We start from the raw sequence: 16,931 nt of genomic DNA on the forward strand, positions 1-16,931 counted from the left end.
AGGTGATGCAACATGGGGAGCTCAGGCTATAAAACAAACTCATTTGTGTTTTTCTTGGTGCGGACAAGAAGACTTTTACAGAGCTGGTAAATATGTGACCTTTAAGGTGTAATCCAGTCATTTGGAGGCATTTATTCTACACGCCGCCACCATGTAACGAGGAGCCAGTCAGTCGGTTCTGCCTCTGTGCTGTGAAAGAATGAGATGGCTGTAAAATTGTCTGAAGGCAACTTAGAATGCTCCAACGTCGAGCCCAGCCGTGGGCCTGGCTGCCTGCTGAGGACAAACACAAACGGCAGCTCCCATATTCTCCCATATTCTTCCTTTGGAGCGTCCAGTTGTCCTTTCATTCAAGATTCAGTCAGCCTGATGAGTGGACCCGACAGAAGTCACCTGGCCTCCGCTCAGGTAGTGACGGATTTTAAATAAGAGCGGGCGTATCTGTAGGATTTATTTGTCACTATAGCAACCATGGAGAAGAAGAAGGTTTTAACAATCTTACCTTGTTTTTAAGACATTGGGTCACTTTAGTGGAATTTCAAATATTTAGAATTTGATGCGATTTATCTGCGTTTTAATATCAAAAGTTGTCAGTGTTGACAAACACTAACAGGCTAGTTGGTTAGCACTAACAGGCTAGTTGGTTAGCACTAACAGGCTAGTTGGTTAGCACTAACAGGCTAGTTGGTTAGCACTAACAGGCTAGTTGCGCAGGCTAGTTGTGGATATATCTGGAAACATGTCACAATAAGTACACGTTTATTTCTTTAAACTGTGATTTAAAATGATACTTGGATGATTCACACACACACACACACACACACACACACACACACAGAGTGTGTAAATCAGGAGTGTCATCACATTCTGGTGGGATTAAAGTCACAGAGAGGAGATTTCTGCACTCTGGTGCCCCTGATTTGCTGATGAACCTTCACCACCTTGGACTATTCCGGGTCAACATTCCAGCAGCTGATTGGCTGGTGGTGACATCATGCACCTGATGAATGCCTGCAGTTCCTCCTCCTCCTGGTCCAGGCAGGCAGCCAGGCAGCGTGAGCTCATGTGTCCTTGGGATAAAAAAAAAATAATTCAAAAAAGAACCCAAGGCACGGACATGTTTCATCCTGAAGTAGGCCCTTGACAAATGAAATGGGACTGAGACACTTTTCTCCTTTTGAATTCAGAGAATGAAAGTGCTCATCTGCAAGGCTGCATTTATACCTTTAGCTCAAATGTGGGAGTAAAACTGAACATGATTGGACACAAAAGAGACAGAAAACACGAAGAAGTGGATAATCTCACCTGTACAAACTGGGACCTCACCTACTGTTTCCAGGTGACTCTCAACAAAATTGAATTTCATGCTTTTAATCTTCATAAAGCACCTTTTATCCAGCCTTTCAGTCCAATTTAAGTGTCTTCTTGACAGGAAATGAGATTATTTTGTTCTAATTTTCTTTTCTTTTAGATATTAATTATGATGCAGACTAATTTCTGAAAATATTTCATATGCATGACATATGCATGACATTTCATCGGCCATGTAAGAGTCAGAACATTAAAATTCTCCCCAAAAAGATGTGATCAATCACAACACAACAGCGATGAGTTCATATTTAATGTTGCGAACTCGCCTCAACTAGAGGATGTTTGGCTAAATACTGGCCTCTAGTGGATATAATTTGTTTCTACGACAAAAGGCCCAAACAAACGACTAAAACGAGTTTCGTATAATACGTTTGTTGAACATGTTTCCAAATTATTCCAAATATAAGCTGGAGCGTGTATTTTGGCAGCAACAAGAAGAATAGAAATAAATAATATAAAATAATGCGCCACCACCAGCGGTGACAGTTTCGCGACAATACCGCCACCTGGTGGCCGAACAACAGATCACTGTTTTTTATCTAGGTTTGAAATAATCAATTTTATTTTGGTTTTATTGCAGATTGACACAGTCGCACGAGTGGTTTCAACGACTGATTTTTGCTGTATTTTGGTGCTCCCAGGTGTGTGAGCTGCTTTCGAGCCGAACCCGAACTGGTCACAGGTGTGTGGGATCAATCATCAGCATCGGTCCCGAAACCGTGTCGCAGTTTGGTGAGTGACGTCTGTACAAATAACGATTAACCTGATTAACAGTTGGCAGAAATAGGTTAAAGTCGTCAATAAATGCCCCCCCCCCCCCCCCCCCCCCCCCCCCCCTTTATTTTTTTAATATTGGCGGTGTTTTTATCACGGTTCACTTGCGAAGACGTTTGAGAAACAACCGTAAATTCCGTTCGCAAAAATAATAAACCTACTCAAGTTTGACTTTATAATCATCATAAAGTTACAATGTCGGATTTTTTTTTCCCTTTTCGCTAACTTTCAACTCTTTTAAAAAAAGGTTTTGTTCCGTGGAAACAGAGAATCTAGTTATCTAAAGGTTAGTTAGAACGAACTAGGGAACGAGGGGAGGTTTTCATGTGGTTGACCTCTGACCTCCACTCAAGGTTCGGCTGCTTTTGGCTGATCTGTAAACTACGATGAGTAGTGCTGACGATAAAGTTCCTGTTTCACTGCTATTTCACACTTGGGACACTCATCTCATCCAATCCCAGACATTCCCAGTGTGTTGAGCCGAATGTGTGTGTGTGGTGTTAGAAACTGGATAAATGTCTAGAGTCTTCTACATAATCACCTTTCTGGAAACGACGATCTACACGATAAAATATGACAGTCGATGCAGCAAAGATGTGTTAAATTTTTGTTTTTAGATTTGTGTCGAGGGCTGATCTTTTCCATAAATGTTTGGGGTGAAGCTCTTCACCTGGTACGAACTGTCAGGTGAACACACAGCTCATCATCATCATCATCAGCATCAGCATCTTCAGGCCTCCATCAGATCGGAGCCAGATTATACCTGTAATAACAGTTTAAGGATACAATCCATCAGCGGGGGGAGGCAGGGTGGGGGTGCCTCTGCGGGTCACCGTTTTTCTCTGAATGAGATGACAAATAATTGGTCATTCATCAATAACAGCAGATGAAAGCTGGATGATTTATTGCCTTTACTTCACAAAGTGGGCTGATCAGTGGAGCGCAGAGGATGGAGGGATGGAAATGAAGAAGACAGCAGGAAAAAAAACCCACCACTGGCCTGAATTTATCTGATTAAAGACGCCCAACAGAAGAAAGTGAGAGTGTTCCTGTTTGAAAATCACCGTCGTCATGGCTATGGCGCTCCTGGAGACCTAAAGGTCATTGAACTGGATGAGCTGATTGTGACAGATATCGTTTTTAACAAATACATAAAAATCACAATATCGGCGCCCTGCTCAGTTGTTTCAGGTAAAAACCGATGATGCCGTCAGATAACTGGGCTACTAGAGCTAGCTGTGCTAACGGTGCCACCAGAACTGTGAGGCTAACCTGAGGCCTCATCAAATAAAAACGATAATATTTAGTGAGACTTTTATGTTTAGTAGCTGTGTGAAAGTTGACCGTTATTTCCATCCACAGGACTCGGACTCTTGATGGCGTGAAGATCAGCCTTCACGGCTCAGATGTGTGAGTACCTCGTTCTTTCGGTCGGTCAGTCACAGCCTGAATGTAGCTCAGACTCCATCCCAACATTTTAGGATCCCCGCTGCTAAATCACCAGCGAACGCTGCTGAACCCGTGAATCTCTCAGTCGCAGATGCAGGAAAATGGCAGATGTGGGTCTGAATGTGGTTAAAACTGTGATCTGAAGGTCTTCACGATAGGCTGGACCTGGTTTATGCTCTTACTTCTGGTAACCGGCCCAACGGACTAGTTTTCATGCAAAATGGCAACCTCAAGTGCTGCCATCTCCATAGCAACCGCATCTAAATTAACGGAATCATCAATACTAATCTCTTCTGTCTTGTCTGATCCAGTTCTGTGATGTTTGATGTGTCCTGATCACAGCGATCCACTAGTTAATGATCCAAAAACAATAAACACAGAAGGACGGACAGAGCTGGAAAACACACTTGGGAAAGTTAGACGCATCTCAATAAACATTCTAGCCTTTGCTAATGTAGGTAACTACTACTAGGATAAGAACGTGGGTCTGCTCCCGCGGTCAAAAGTCAGACCTACCTTTGTGACCTTCCACCTTGACTCCGCCCCCTTGCCTCACCGGCGTCGGAATGACTTCCTGGTAGATGGAGGCCTCCTCTCTTCTGCTTCTCTGACTTTTGGAATTCCACTGGCTCCCCCCTCTCTGAGTAATTGAAGTAATTTCCCACCTTGGCTATGATGAATGTGTCCCGCGCTAACGCCGTGCCCTTCCACTTTAGCCGGCCTAATTAAAGAAAACATTCCATGATTGCCTATTTTTCCCGGAGCGTGACAACCTATTATTCTCCCCAGTACCTGATTAGAGAGTTATTATGCTTAGATTTAGATTGATTTAACCAGGCAGCCTAATAAAAGACTACTTGAGGTTTGATTTAAAGTGGGAACTGCAGGTTCTGGAGCCGTCACGGTGTGTAATTGTTATTACTGGTTCATGATTCGGGCTGAGCCACGGAGAGCAGATCACGGAATTGAATTAGAAAATTAGAAGGTCACTGAGCGTACAACAGGTGACATTTTGGGACATTTGCTCCGTGATAAAGCTGTCAGGAGGAGGGAGGCGCCGGCGCCCATTTGTCCCCAATGATGAATCGCATCCATCACAGGCTGCTCAGAGTGACGGCGTTCCATCAAAGCAAGATTAATCTCTCCATCAGCATCATAACCAGCCGCCGCTTCAGGACCCAGACTGGGAAAGTTGACTGGTGTTTGCGTTTGGTACCAGGACAGAAGATCCGTGTCACATGACTCAATCTGAAGGGTGGTTTTTAATTTTCGGGACTGGTTTGGCACCAGCTATTTAGCTGGGAGGTACTGGAGCTGAAGTGACTCAGGATTGTTGTGATGTCAGTCCTGGTGACTGGTCAGAGTGGTTCACAAGTAAACAACATGAGGGACCTTTACCAGGAACCATTTCAGCGTAATCAGTGGAACATAGCTTCATGTTCTCACAACAGGAACTGTGGAGCCCACAGGAAGTGGTCAGCAAAGCTAGGAGGCCCCACCCGGAGGTGCGAGGACCTCCATGTAGAGTAGGAGCTAAACAAACTCAATCATTCCCAGTTACTGTGGGGCATCAAATCTTTGAGGTCAAAGATGACAGTAATACTGTTGGTTCGGTTCTGAACTTGTTTCCTGAATGGAGCAGGCCGCTGCTTCGCAAAGGTCCAGGAACCTTCTGCTTGGTCGAATGTAGGCACATTCAAACCTCATCTCTGAAGACAGAGTCACCTGCAGGAGCTCCTCAATTCACGGAGGAACTGCGTGTGCCGCCTGTATCCGAGCGATCTGGTTAGCATAGCCGCAGTTAGCAATGTTGACAAACGACACGATTAGAGGTCACGTCATGCGTGGGCGTGGGGGGGGCCCTCAGCCCATCCTTCATGCGTAAATCCGGCGTTGTCACGGCGGACTCTGCGTCAGTTGTCATATTCACTGTTACGATTATCGGCACTCACTCCGTCACTGTCACGCTGAGTAATGGCGGCGGACTCATAACTGCAGGGAGGGACTGATAAACGAATACAGGGAGAGACGGATGCGTCCACACTGGAGGTGAACCGAGGGATATTTCACATCCATTAAGGAATATTAGCTTTGAAAGAGACGAACGGCAGGAAAATGATACTGTCAGAAAATCTATTGATTATTTTCTTAAAGACTGACATTGTGACACAAAAAACAAATAAATCGTTTAGTTTAATAAATGTCATTTGGTGGAGGCAATCTCTCCATCCTGGGAGTCGTTTGGGCCAAGTTGTCAGAAATATTGATACTACAGTGGAGCTGCTGTGGTATCGGATTAATAATAAAAGTTCCAAATACAAATGTTTCACATTTATGAGAAGTAAACAGGCAGATTTGTGGAGAATCGTGAACGTTCTTCAGCAGCTTTGGGCGGATTAATACGCCAACAGAAGCTGATGGGAGATGATTAAGCAACGTGTTTGTTGCTTTGGTTTCCTGCTTTTTATGGGGAGTTTTGAAGATGTTAAAGCTGCGATTTGAACAGAATTCTGACAATTCTGACAGTAAAAATGATGCCTTACACATGTTTAAGAGCTGAAACTCTTCTTAAGCTCTCTGCCGTCTGCAGTTATGGAGATCTGGTCGCACCTCCTCAGTTTATTTGTTGCTGTGGATATTAAAGCTGTCTGCCGCCCGGCAACAGAATAAATGGGTATAAAATTGCATACGGATAAATCCTCCATTTGTCCAGTCAAGCAGCAAATATAGACCTGAAGAGGTTCAGTGTGAACGGAGGGGAGACGGGAGGGGGAAAAGATAGATACAAGCCCAGACGAGACCTGCTGGGCTGTTAAAAAATCCATTTGGGGGAAAAGGTGATGATACGAAGAAGGTTAATCGGGCAGCAATGACAGTACTTTTTCCGTTGATGAGGTCATGGCTTTGATCTTAGCCGCTAAGCATTAGCACAGCAACTTGCTGACCTTTAAACCGCAAAAAAAAAAAGCTGGCCAAAAATAAGACGTCCGCTGGATTAAAGTTGTTGGGACGCGATTAAACGTGGCGTGCTGTCCGGTTCCAGATGAGAATCCACCTGCATCCCCACCAGAACTGTCTGCATTCATCCAAACCAGATCAAACCATGGTTTAACCGAGATATACGGAGGAAAAAACAGGAAAAGGCTTCGGTCACAACCGAGGGATTGTGTGTGTGACCTAACAAGAAGCTCTCAGCGGAGCTCGCGGTCAGCCCAGGGATGCCACAGGGCTGCTACCTCAGCCCCTTAACTTTTTACCCTACATCCCAATGACTTCCAGAGGAAATCTCGCCCCTTTAGCCTCCTCCCCATCAAAGGGACTGAGGCGGAGATTCTGGGTTCTGAGTCTGCAAGTAGCGCCTAACCAAAACTCGATAATAACGGCCCAAAAACAGATGTTCTACATCAGACTCCTCTGGAAAGCAGGGTTGAGCTGTCGTCCTCTCACCCGAGCCAAAGAGGACTAATGGAGCTGGTTGTGACTGCAGGCACCACCGTCTGGTACGGCAACAGCACACAGGCAGAGAGCAGCGCTCCCCAGAGAGTCATTGGGACTCCCTCCCTTCCATGGACACCCTTTATTCACAGCGCCGCAGGAAAGGAGCAGAGAGAATCCTGAGAGACACTTCCACCCAGCTCGTGCTCCGCTCAGACACCAACAATCAGCATCCCGTCTCCCAACCCAGCGGGATGACACAGCCGACACGTTTCTGGAACAGCCAAGACAAACGCCAAATAAATACGCCGCAGACGTCACTTTAGCGCTTTAATGGACTTCACACACGCACTTACATTTCTGCGTGTCGTAGATTTTGGCAGCTTTATCTGCGCTTTTTTCTCCACTGTATTTATCAAAGTTATTTAGTGATGTTTTCTTTATCTCTTTGCCTTGACTTATTCCTTTTCATAAAATTTTAAACTTTTATGCCTCTTTTAACTCAGTTTGACTCCCGGGGCACAAAAATTCCGACAGTCACCAGCTGGTGAAAGGAGAGGAGGATGAATTCAGCGTGAAAATAACCAGATATGAGGAAACGGTGAAAAAAGAGAGGAGGGAAGAAACTGAGCGGAATGAAGGTGAAGGACAGACAAGCAGGAAGGGAACTCTGATCTACAGGCTGTAAATAAAGAGATGATTGTTTGGAGGATGAATGGGGCTGCCGAGGCGCTGCTGATCACTCACTGAAGACTTCATTATTCCATTTAATGGCCTCCTCCGCTGTTTGACCCCACCATCAAAATTAGCGGCGAGGAACCTTTAAGTCAGATGGATGAACTGCCAGAGTGCTGCTGCCTAATTGGCAGCCGCAATCAAGAAGGAATCTGTATCAGGAGCAGAAGAAGAGCCGGAATATATTAGCAGAAAAGGAGAAGAAGAAGAAGAGAAATGAGGGTGGAAGCAAGGCGGCAGCGCCAACTGTCTGGATGTCAGGGCTGGAAAAATGATGATGGGACAAAAGGAGGCAGCAAAAAATGATGAAGAGATCCGAGAGAGCAAAGACTCATAAATTTGAGGATCCTCCAAACAGAAGCCGTCCCGTTTGTCACCTGCAGATCCAAACAGCAGTTACTGCCGTCGCTTTTCACAATTTAGACCTTTTTTTTTTCATTTAATTTTGTTTACAGGAGTTTGTTTGCGGCTTATGATCCACGTTGGCCATAAAATAGGAATACAAATGAGGCGGGCTGCAGCCAGTTTAGAGGATTTAACCCTCTCCTCTCATCTTTCACTGCTGCACAATATTTGCATGTTGAAACCAAGTGGGATTTTATTTTCCTGTTTGACAAGTTTGGCTGCTGCTGAATCCCAGGCCCCGTCCAGGCCCGTGAGGCCGGAGCCACAAACACCTTTGGTGCAGTGCATTATGGGTAGGTTTCTTTTGCGGTTCCTCTGCACCGGAGAAATGCCTCGTTCAAGACAGAAACTGGGAAACTTGGAAAGTCTCCAGACTAACGAGTGGAACGAAGCTCCGCTTCACTTCACCGACACAGAACTCAGGGAAGTCCACAAACAAGAACTGGACTTTCATCGGTTTGGTAGCTGATAACACCCGCGCGTTACCCGGGGCAACAAAAGGACATGTGACCCCTGTGTCAGGGTTCAGCATCGCCGGCGGGATTTGCTTTGAAAGAATAAGGAGTTTAAACCTGAAGAGTTGTGGACCATCTCCTTCAGTCTCTTCAGCCATCCACAGATTAGCCTTTAGCATTAGCCTTTAGCATTAGCCTCCAGCATTAGCCTTCAGCATTAGTCTTCTGCCTCACATTGACATATGTGCTGCTCCTCTGGTGTGGGTGTGAGGGGGGAGGTTTGATGGTCCGACTTGGCTTCGGCCTCCTCTCGGGCGCCTCCAGACAGACGCCAAATGTTCTCCAAAACCTTCACAGCTTCATTAGCAGCGTGATTAATGATGTTGTCACAAGCTTCACTCTCTTGGTTTTTATTTTGATTCAACCACATTTTTTTCCAAAATGTTTGACTGAGCTAATTTATTCTAATTATGCACGCTGCCTCCTTCCCCGCTGCCACCCCCCCGCTCTGCTTAAACCTTTTGGTGCAGATTAACGTAACAAAAAGTCTATTAATTAATGTTTTGTGGCTTTTAATTTCTGGCAGGGAGGCCGTCTCCGTGCAGCTGCCTGTGGAGGCGCGCCGCCGCTGAACCGGTGCCAGGAAAGTGCAGATGTAATTCTGTTATCTCTCGCTTCGTCATTTACGCAAATTAATTTGAACAATTAGCCCTCTACCGGCCTTTCATGAGTCATGCAGGAGACACTGCCAAAAAATGAAGACTCAGAGATTCTCATTTCAAAACGAGAGAGCCGGCAATCTGGAGGATGACACGTCACACCTGCACCCACGTTGCTCAAACGGATTAGAATGAGCATGACTGTCGGCCAGAGGTCCACAGGTTGGAACTTTCACAAGTCTGTTTCAGTCATCACGCGCCAGCACGCAAACTTAAGCTTTTATCACAGATTAAAACAATGTCAAAATAAAATTTCAGGGCCTTTTTTCCCCACTGTCGGCAGCAGAGGAAGCCTGCGGCACCTGTATCTCGCTGTATCTCGCTGACATATCCAGCCTATAATCCTGTTCTGCTTCAGTCATGTGACCTGAGATATTGTGGGGAGCTAATGTCAGATTTTGTGCAGTTATAGAGGCAGACGGATTAATAGTTATGGAGTACTCAGTCCAATAAATGGAGGGTAAAGTGAAAAAGCTTGAAAAATGACACTGATGCTGTGCTCCAAGTGGATGCACTTTTGCATTTCTACATAAACAACAGCTCAAGATGCAAGAAAACAAATGTGTCCCTTGAAAACAATGATAAAACAAAAGAGTTCACGTTGGGAATGGTGCGTTCCTCCCGCTGTGCAGCAGGGGGCGTCTTCTCCCTTAACTCAGATCAGTGTCCTGGCTGCAGCAGAAAGAGGCCTTTCTCGGACTTGACTGCATTTGCGTGCGTGCGTGTGCGGGTCATTGATGGCTGCCTCTCAACTCGGGGCTAACGAGCTGATTGCAAACGGAAATGGAGGTTTGAAATGTAACCGAATAAGCGGATTCTACCCTGTGAAAGGAGGGAGGATAGCAGGCAAGACTACACCGCAGCATCCTTCTCGGCTTTGTCTTTAAAAACCCAACTAACTGCATTTTTCTTTTAAGAGGCCATTAAGCAACAATAAGTGGAATCCATACGATCTGCTCAATAATGACATGTAATTTTGTGACAGTTATGTGTTCTTACGCAAATCTATGGGTGGAGGCTTCCCCCCGTAAGTGCCTGCTAACTCGATTGTGCTTGTGTGTTTCTTCAGCTCGGTGTTTAATGTCCATTAAGAGTTGTGAGATGGTGACTGAAGAATGTGATGGTGTCTGCAGCATCAGCCTGTTATCCTTCTTTTTTGCTCACTTTTACCGAAAAAGCTCGTTAATGCATCGGCAGTTACCGCTACATGGTTTTCTTTTTTCGGAACGTCCCATGAATGATTGGTTATTGTGGAGCTCGTGGTCTAACCTGGGATCAGATGGTGGAACATGTGACCTGGGTCTGTGGAGGTTTTCCATTTATACCTGCTTTTCAGGACATTTTTGACTAATTATCTCACATTTTAAATGTTTTAGACAAACGTCTCAGTGAGTGATTTTAATTTAATATCACTGTAGCATGAATGAAACTGGATTAATATCATTTTGCTGTCTCAGGGAATAATGAAAAACATTGAAAATCCCTTTTTTAAAGAACGTTCTGACCAACAGAAACATTTAAACAGTTAAATGTATCCACCCAGTTTGTCCAGTTAGCTTAAAACTGACTCCAGATCAGCCTCTGTTGGCTTATAAGAGCAACCGTTCTGTGCGTTGCACGCCGCTGACCCCCGGGTCGCCGTGGAGACCCGATGCACCTGTCTGCCGGCGATCGCGGCTCGCTCGTTAACAGGCGGCGCGGCTCTCTGCTCCTCATCGACCGTAATCGCCTTAATGTACAGAGCTGATGAAGTTGCCGCAGCAATCTCTTTGTGTGTGTGTTTGTAATGGCGCTGTCATAACCGCTCTGGTCCGTCCGGGCCTAACTGAATGTGAGGCGCCATCTTTTAAACGAGGCTAACAAATGAACACGTTTCCCCGCCGCCCCCCCGCCGTCAAACGACTCCTGACAGTGATGCATGGGCTTCCAGATGAGCTCTGAAAAACTGATGGATCTGCGATCGTACCGGCGCTCAGATAAACTAATGCATGTAATTATGTTTTCCATTACCTCTCCATAGCAGGCATCTTATTACAATATCATTAGTTGAAATGCTCGCTGACAAAAATGAAATAGTTTGCAGTTGTTTCTTCTTTTTTTTTTTTTTTTTTGAAGGGAGGAGGCGGGGGGGGCGATTTTTTGGTGGAAAATCTGTTTTCTCCGGAAAACATTATGAGGCATCTCTGTCTAAGTGTTGGTAATTATTACAAGTTTATTCACCGCCGGGGTTGGAGGAGGACGGCGCGGAGCTGGTGAGAGGTGAGACGGATGATCCTACCCCATGTTTAGAACTCATTCCAGTCCTCTGTCTTCACGTCGCTGTAAATTCAGAGCCTCCTTTTGTGTCCAGCAGATTTAAGATGTTTTGGATGAAGGTTGTTCCTCCCCTGCTGTCGTCCGTCCTGCTTCAGTTCAGCTGGACACGGTTGAACCGGTGTTTTGCACAGTCACGGCTGTTGGTGGCGCCAGAGAGTTGTTGCCGTTGCATCGTCTCCTGAAGCTGTGCTCAGGTCAAAGGTCGCCATCTAGTCCGTCCCGCGGCCAAGAGCTGAACATTCTGTTGATTGAAATCATATTTTCCAGAAGACTGTTGAAAGTGCGCGTGTGTGCCACCAGGGGGCAGTGGATGCACTCTGGGGTATTAATTCATCCTTTCTATTTGATCATTCTGCACCTTCAGATGGAACTGGAGAAGACATGATCATTCAAGGGTCAAAGGGTGTCCACAAATATGAAGAATTACATGTTTAAATATGGTCAATAGTCCAATAACTATCACAGCTGATTTGGAAAATTAGGATTAGTTTAGAATCACTGGGATTTTTTTTTTCAAATTTGATATCAGATTTTTGCTTATTATCCTTAAAAAAGGTGAACAGTTTTCTTGAAAGGTGTTTTTATAAAATCTTTGTTTATATTTTAATATTTCACCATTTTTTTAAATTCCTTTGAAGTTAAAGGATTTTATTTTTCTAGACCTGACATCTAATTAAAACATCTAATTAAAATATGAAATATATTTTAAAATCTGAGACGTCACAAATAATTTATCATGAATTTCAGTCGTGGAAACTGTGTGTATTGAACATGTTTATGCACATGTTCTCATGCCCGATGTCATCGTCCTGCTGTGGCTTTTGTGTGTGTGTGTGTGTGTGTGTGTGTGTGTGTGTGTCTGTCACTTACGAGTGTGTTTATGCATGAATATTTTATCTCTCAATTGCCATCTCACTCTGGATACATTAAATACTCCCCCTGTTGGAGTGGGCCAAGCAACAGCTGCAGTGTGTGTGTGTGTGTGTGTGTGTGTGTGTGTGTGTGTGTGTGTGTCCGCGCGCTCATGAGACTGTTTGTGTATACTTGTTACTCTCGGTCAGCTTCTGTATGTTTAAACACATGTGTGTGCGTGTAATGTTGTAGTTGCGTATATTTGTAGATTTGCTCTCCGCGCACGTGTGTGTGTGTGTGTGTGTGTGTGTGTGTGTGTGTGTGTGTGTGTGTGAGAGATGTTGCAGAGGCTCATCTTGGAGGCAGTACTGGAGCTCATTAGGGGAGTGCCAGGGGAGCTCGGCGTCCCCCCCAGCTCCCCCTGCTCCTCTCCGGGCCGCCGCGCCGCCTGGCCGAGCCCTCAGCCGCGGTCCTTCATGTGCACGCATCACAGCGAAGGCTTGTGCACGCCACGGTGGCAATATGCTGTCATATGCTGGTCGACGGGTGCACTTGACACCCGTGTCAGGACGCTCGGTCCTATAGATTCAGCTCGTGCAGGAGTGAACGCAGCAAAGCACAAATTTATTCAGCCGTTATTCAAGATCAAAGTGTTTTTGATATTGTAACTCCTGCTCATGAAATACATTTGTCCTTAAAAAAATATGGATCAAAGAGCAGAAAATCCTCACATATGTGCCGATAAACTAAAACCAAAATTAAGTTTCAGTTAAAATGTAAAGAATGTTCCACAACAAAGAGAAAACAGATGATCAAAGAAAAATAGAAACTCTAATTCTTGACTAAATATGGTGAGTACAGTATTGGAGTTCAAATGTTAAAGCGGCCTGTGAGGATTTTCCTCATCAATCAACCTGATCAGCTGTGTGATAGAAATCAGCATTGATAACAGGAAGCTGTGAAATCACAGATTACCAGAATCACAAATTCTGATCAGTGAAACCTCCAAATTGTTGACTTTTGCATTTATTAATATCCGTGGCTCCAAAGGGAATCCCACTTTTCCTCCCTCCTTTTAACAAAATAAAGGATGTGAACCGCTCCCCCGCTCTCTTTCTTCCTCTCGTTCCGCCTGACAAATGAGACGCTCATTGGACAATTATCGTTTTCGGGATTATGAACGTGCGAACAGAATTTGTCACCGTCACTTTGTGCGTTTAAGGGCATATTAATCAGGAGATTAATTGCCAGATATTACCCAGCGAACGTGGACGGCGTTCCCGACGCCGCCGCGGCGCTCTGCCGCCGGCTAACGATCAGGCTCCGGGCTTTTGTTTGGTGCACGTCTGAACTGATTTGTGTGATGTTTACTGTCTGAGGACCGCGCCACTGCTGGATCCCACAGGTCATCTCTGACGTTCTTCTGGATTTAATGTCTCAAATCACATTTTTGGTTTTTTCAGATTCCCCCTTTTTTTTTTTGACGTTCCTCATTTTGCATCATGACGTTTGAACTTCATCAGCAGTAAAAGTTCCTCCCCACATCCGTCATTTCAGCCTCTTAAAAGTAGTTTTTTAATGGTTTCAGAAACTGTATCTCCCAAGCAGGACGTCTCAGCACACACACACACACACACACACACACACACACACCCACACACACACACACACACACAGCTAACACAGTTTGATTCTTCCCTCGGTGATGTGTGGAATAACTGGTTTGTCAGCACCACAAACCTCCATATTTACCCGATTTAATCATTAAAACAGAAATGATTGAAAGCATCAAAAATGACCCATTTTCATTGGGAGTTCCTGGTTGACGGAAACGTCCAGACTTCTGTCCACCACAAGAGGGAGCTAAGCTAATGTCTGATGTGCTGTCGCTCGCTCTCTCTCTCTCTCTCTCTCCCTCATATAAATCAACGCAGTTTGGTTTTTCTTTCCACTTCAAAAAACAATTCTAATTGGGCCTTTTTGCTCTTTGGGAAAGACACGTACGTCTTCCCTCCACCTCGGCTCTTCACATGCGCAATTTAGTTTTGACAAACGTGATGTTTCAGTTAAATTGTTAATGGTGCTACAGGACTGTGCAGCCAGACATCAAAGGGCATACATTAATACGTAGTGCTCATGTTATTTCTTGTTCTGTTTAGTCTCTCGGGGAGAGGAATACGCGGCGAGAGCTTTTTTTCTTGCCGTTAATAAACCTTGATATTTCTTTTCCTAAAGGTAAAGCACCTCAGAACGCAAATGAGGGCTGGAAAAGAATCTGAAATAAACGAGGGGGCCGAGCTGGATGATCCGCCAATGTTAAGAAGTGTGCTTTGAAGAAAATTCCATCAAAGGGAAAAAACAATAAGTAAAGCTGCATGCGAGGAAAGCCGGTGTTAAACACCTCTTGTTGTTCTGGAATTGCTTAAAATCTCAATTGGTGCCGTTAACTGGCATCTGGAGAACAATGTGGAGAATCTGTTCATAAAAGGCTTTTAGTGTTTTCCACCTCCTCCTTAAACTGCTGCTCCCTTAGATTTGCATCTGCGTGCTAGCGGCACACCTAGCTTAGCTGGGATGCTAATTGAAATGTCTGCTGTCCTGTTGATAAGATACGTTATGATAGTGGCTAAAGCATGTAAAGGTGAGTTAGTTGCCCAGTTGAGGCGCTCAGACGCCACTTTAGACAGTTTGATTTACGTTGGGCTTAATCTATCCTGAAGGTTTTGATTCGATCATTTAATCTCTGGTTTACTAATAACCGATTTCACAATTTGAGTGTGTGGAGGACTAACAGGGGCTTCAAATGTCTTGTGTAACAGCAGAACACTCTTTGAAACCAACCCCTTCTTATAAAAAAACATCCTTTTGATGTTAAGCCTTAAAGGTTAAATGGATCTGTGGAAACTCCTTCTGAAAGTCTCTTTAAGGTAGAAAAGGCCGTCCGTGACTCCTTCCTCTCCTCCCTGGAGGCGACATCACCTCATGCCGTCTCAACAACACGCCTGCCAACTTCCTTAAGTGTCTCCTAACCAGGTGAGACGTGGGCTGACCTCCGCTTGCGGCCTCGGCGTCGTCTCCATGACAGAGGGTTTTTGGCGTGCCGGCCGCGATCGTGTTTGGCATTTCCTCGGTGAAACCCCGAGACCCCTCCGCGGCACCGCGGGCCGTTAGCCGTCAGGTTTGAGACGCTGCCAACATTGATGGGGCAGCAACGAGGGCCCAGGTAGAAGCTGCCTGTCAGGAGCGATCCGTCAGGACTTCAGTCGGTGCCTGGCAGGCGCCGTGGAGCTAACGCCGCAGCTTAGTCAGACGTACGCGCAGACATTTATCTCTGCTGTCTGTCCAAACACCAAATCACGACTCCCAAGGAGTTCATTCTCGGCAGGTAGGAGGGCGCTGAGGTCATAATCACAAAGGGGGAATATTTGTGCTTGAAACGAGGTATTTGTGAGCACAAAATCGAATTGAGCTAGCTGAGTTTTACCCCTCGGGGAGTGTGCATGAAAGAGTTCACCGAGGATTAGCTTGTTACACCGTTTGTATCCCTGACATGGAGCCCGTCTGCCGTCCATCAGGTGAGAGTATTTTGGACAGACTGTAACATTCTTGTTATCATCAGACTAACTGTCGTAAACAGGCAGACAGGCCTGCTGTTGCGCCGTATACGCGCTGCTCTGGGATTAGCGTGCTAACCTTTTCTAGCCTCTCTGGCAGACGTGATTTCCCCAAAGTGCCGTGTTCAATGTGTGCTTTTCCTTTGGACTCTTGGAGCTGGCAGGGCCGAGAGGAGCGCCGAGACTTGGCAGAATGAAATGAGGTGGCTGTTTATTCTCTCCTGCTGAAGCCACATACCTTTTCTTATTTTTTTTTTTGAGTGGCTTTGGAGCGCAGCCTGAAACAACACCAGGGCCGTGTCCACCTCTGACACATCTCACGCTGGAGTGGAGCTGTGGATGGAAGGATGGGACGTTCATAGCAGCCCTGAGATCCGTAAAGTTGTCCCAAATGAGCTTTTCCTTTCTTTGCTCGTCTTTTTTTCGGGTTTCACATCCATTTTGTGCTATCTTCAGACGGGGTTCATCCGGAGGCCGCAGCAGATTACACAACACGAAGCTGCTGAGCTCGTCTTTCATTTGACAGAGGAAATGGCTGCTGACTGGGACAGATTACAGAGGGGAGGAATCGTCCTAATTGAAATGAATATCATCATTTTTCTCTGCTGGTATATTTCATGGCGGCCCTCACATATTAGACAAACACGACTCGACCCTCATCGTGTTCACGCCGTAAGGATAGGGGTAATGGCTGCCACACCAGTGGGGGGGCTCTGGGAGCTCTCTTGGGGGCGGGGGGAGGGACACTGTGGATACCTGAGCCAAGAGAAATATTTGGAAACATCAAGTTACATCAGTTATGCACA

General features: G+C 45.6%; 1 protein-coding gene across 1 annotated transcript in view; it reads left to right on the top strand.

Annotated features, from left to right (window-relative positions):
• LOC115250829 (uncharacterized) overlaps positions 1 to 16,931 on the top strand; it is a 213,705-nt gene that overhangs the window by 3,361 nt on the left and 193,413 nt on the right. Inside the window, exons 2-3 of the mRNA XM_029841038.1 lie at positions 2,013 to 2,103; positions 3,508 to 3,555. The gene's annotated coding sequence lies outside the window, so the exon portion shown is untranslated. The remainder of the gene's footprint in view (positions 1 to 2,012; positions 2,104 to 3,507; positions 3,556 to 16,931) is intronic.

Source organism: Takifugu rubripes, chromosome 8, assembly GCF_901000725.2.
Source record: "Takifugu rubripes chromosome 8, fTakRub1.2, whole genome shotgun sequence".
NCBI classification, from domain to species: domain Eukaryota; kingdom Metazoa; phylum Chordata; class Actinopteri; order Tetraodontiformes; family Tetraodontidae; genus Takifugu; species Takifugu rubripes.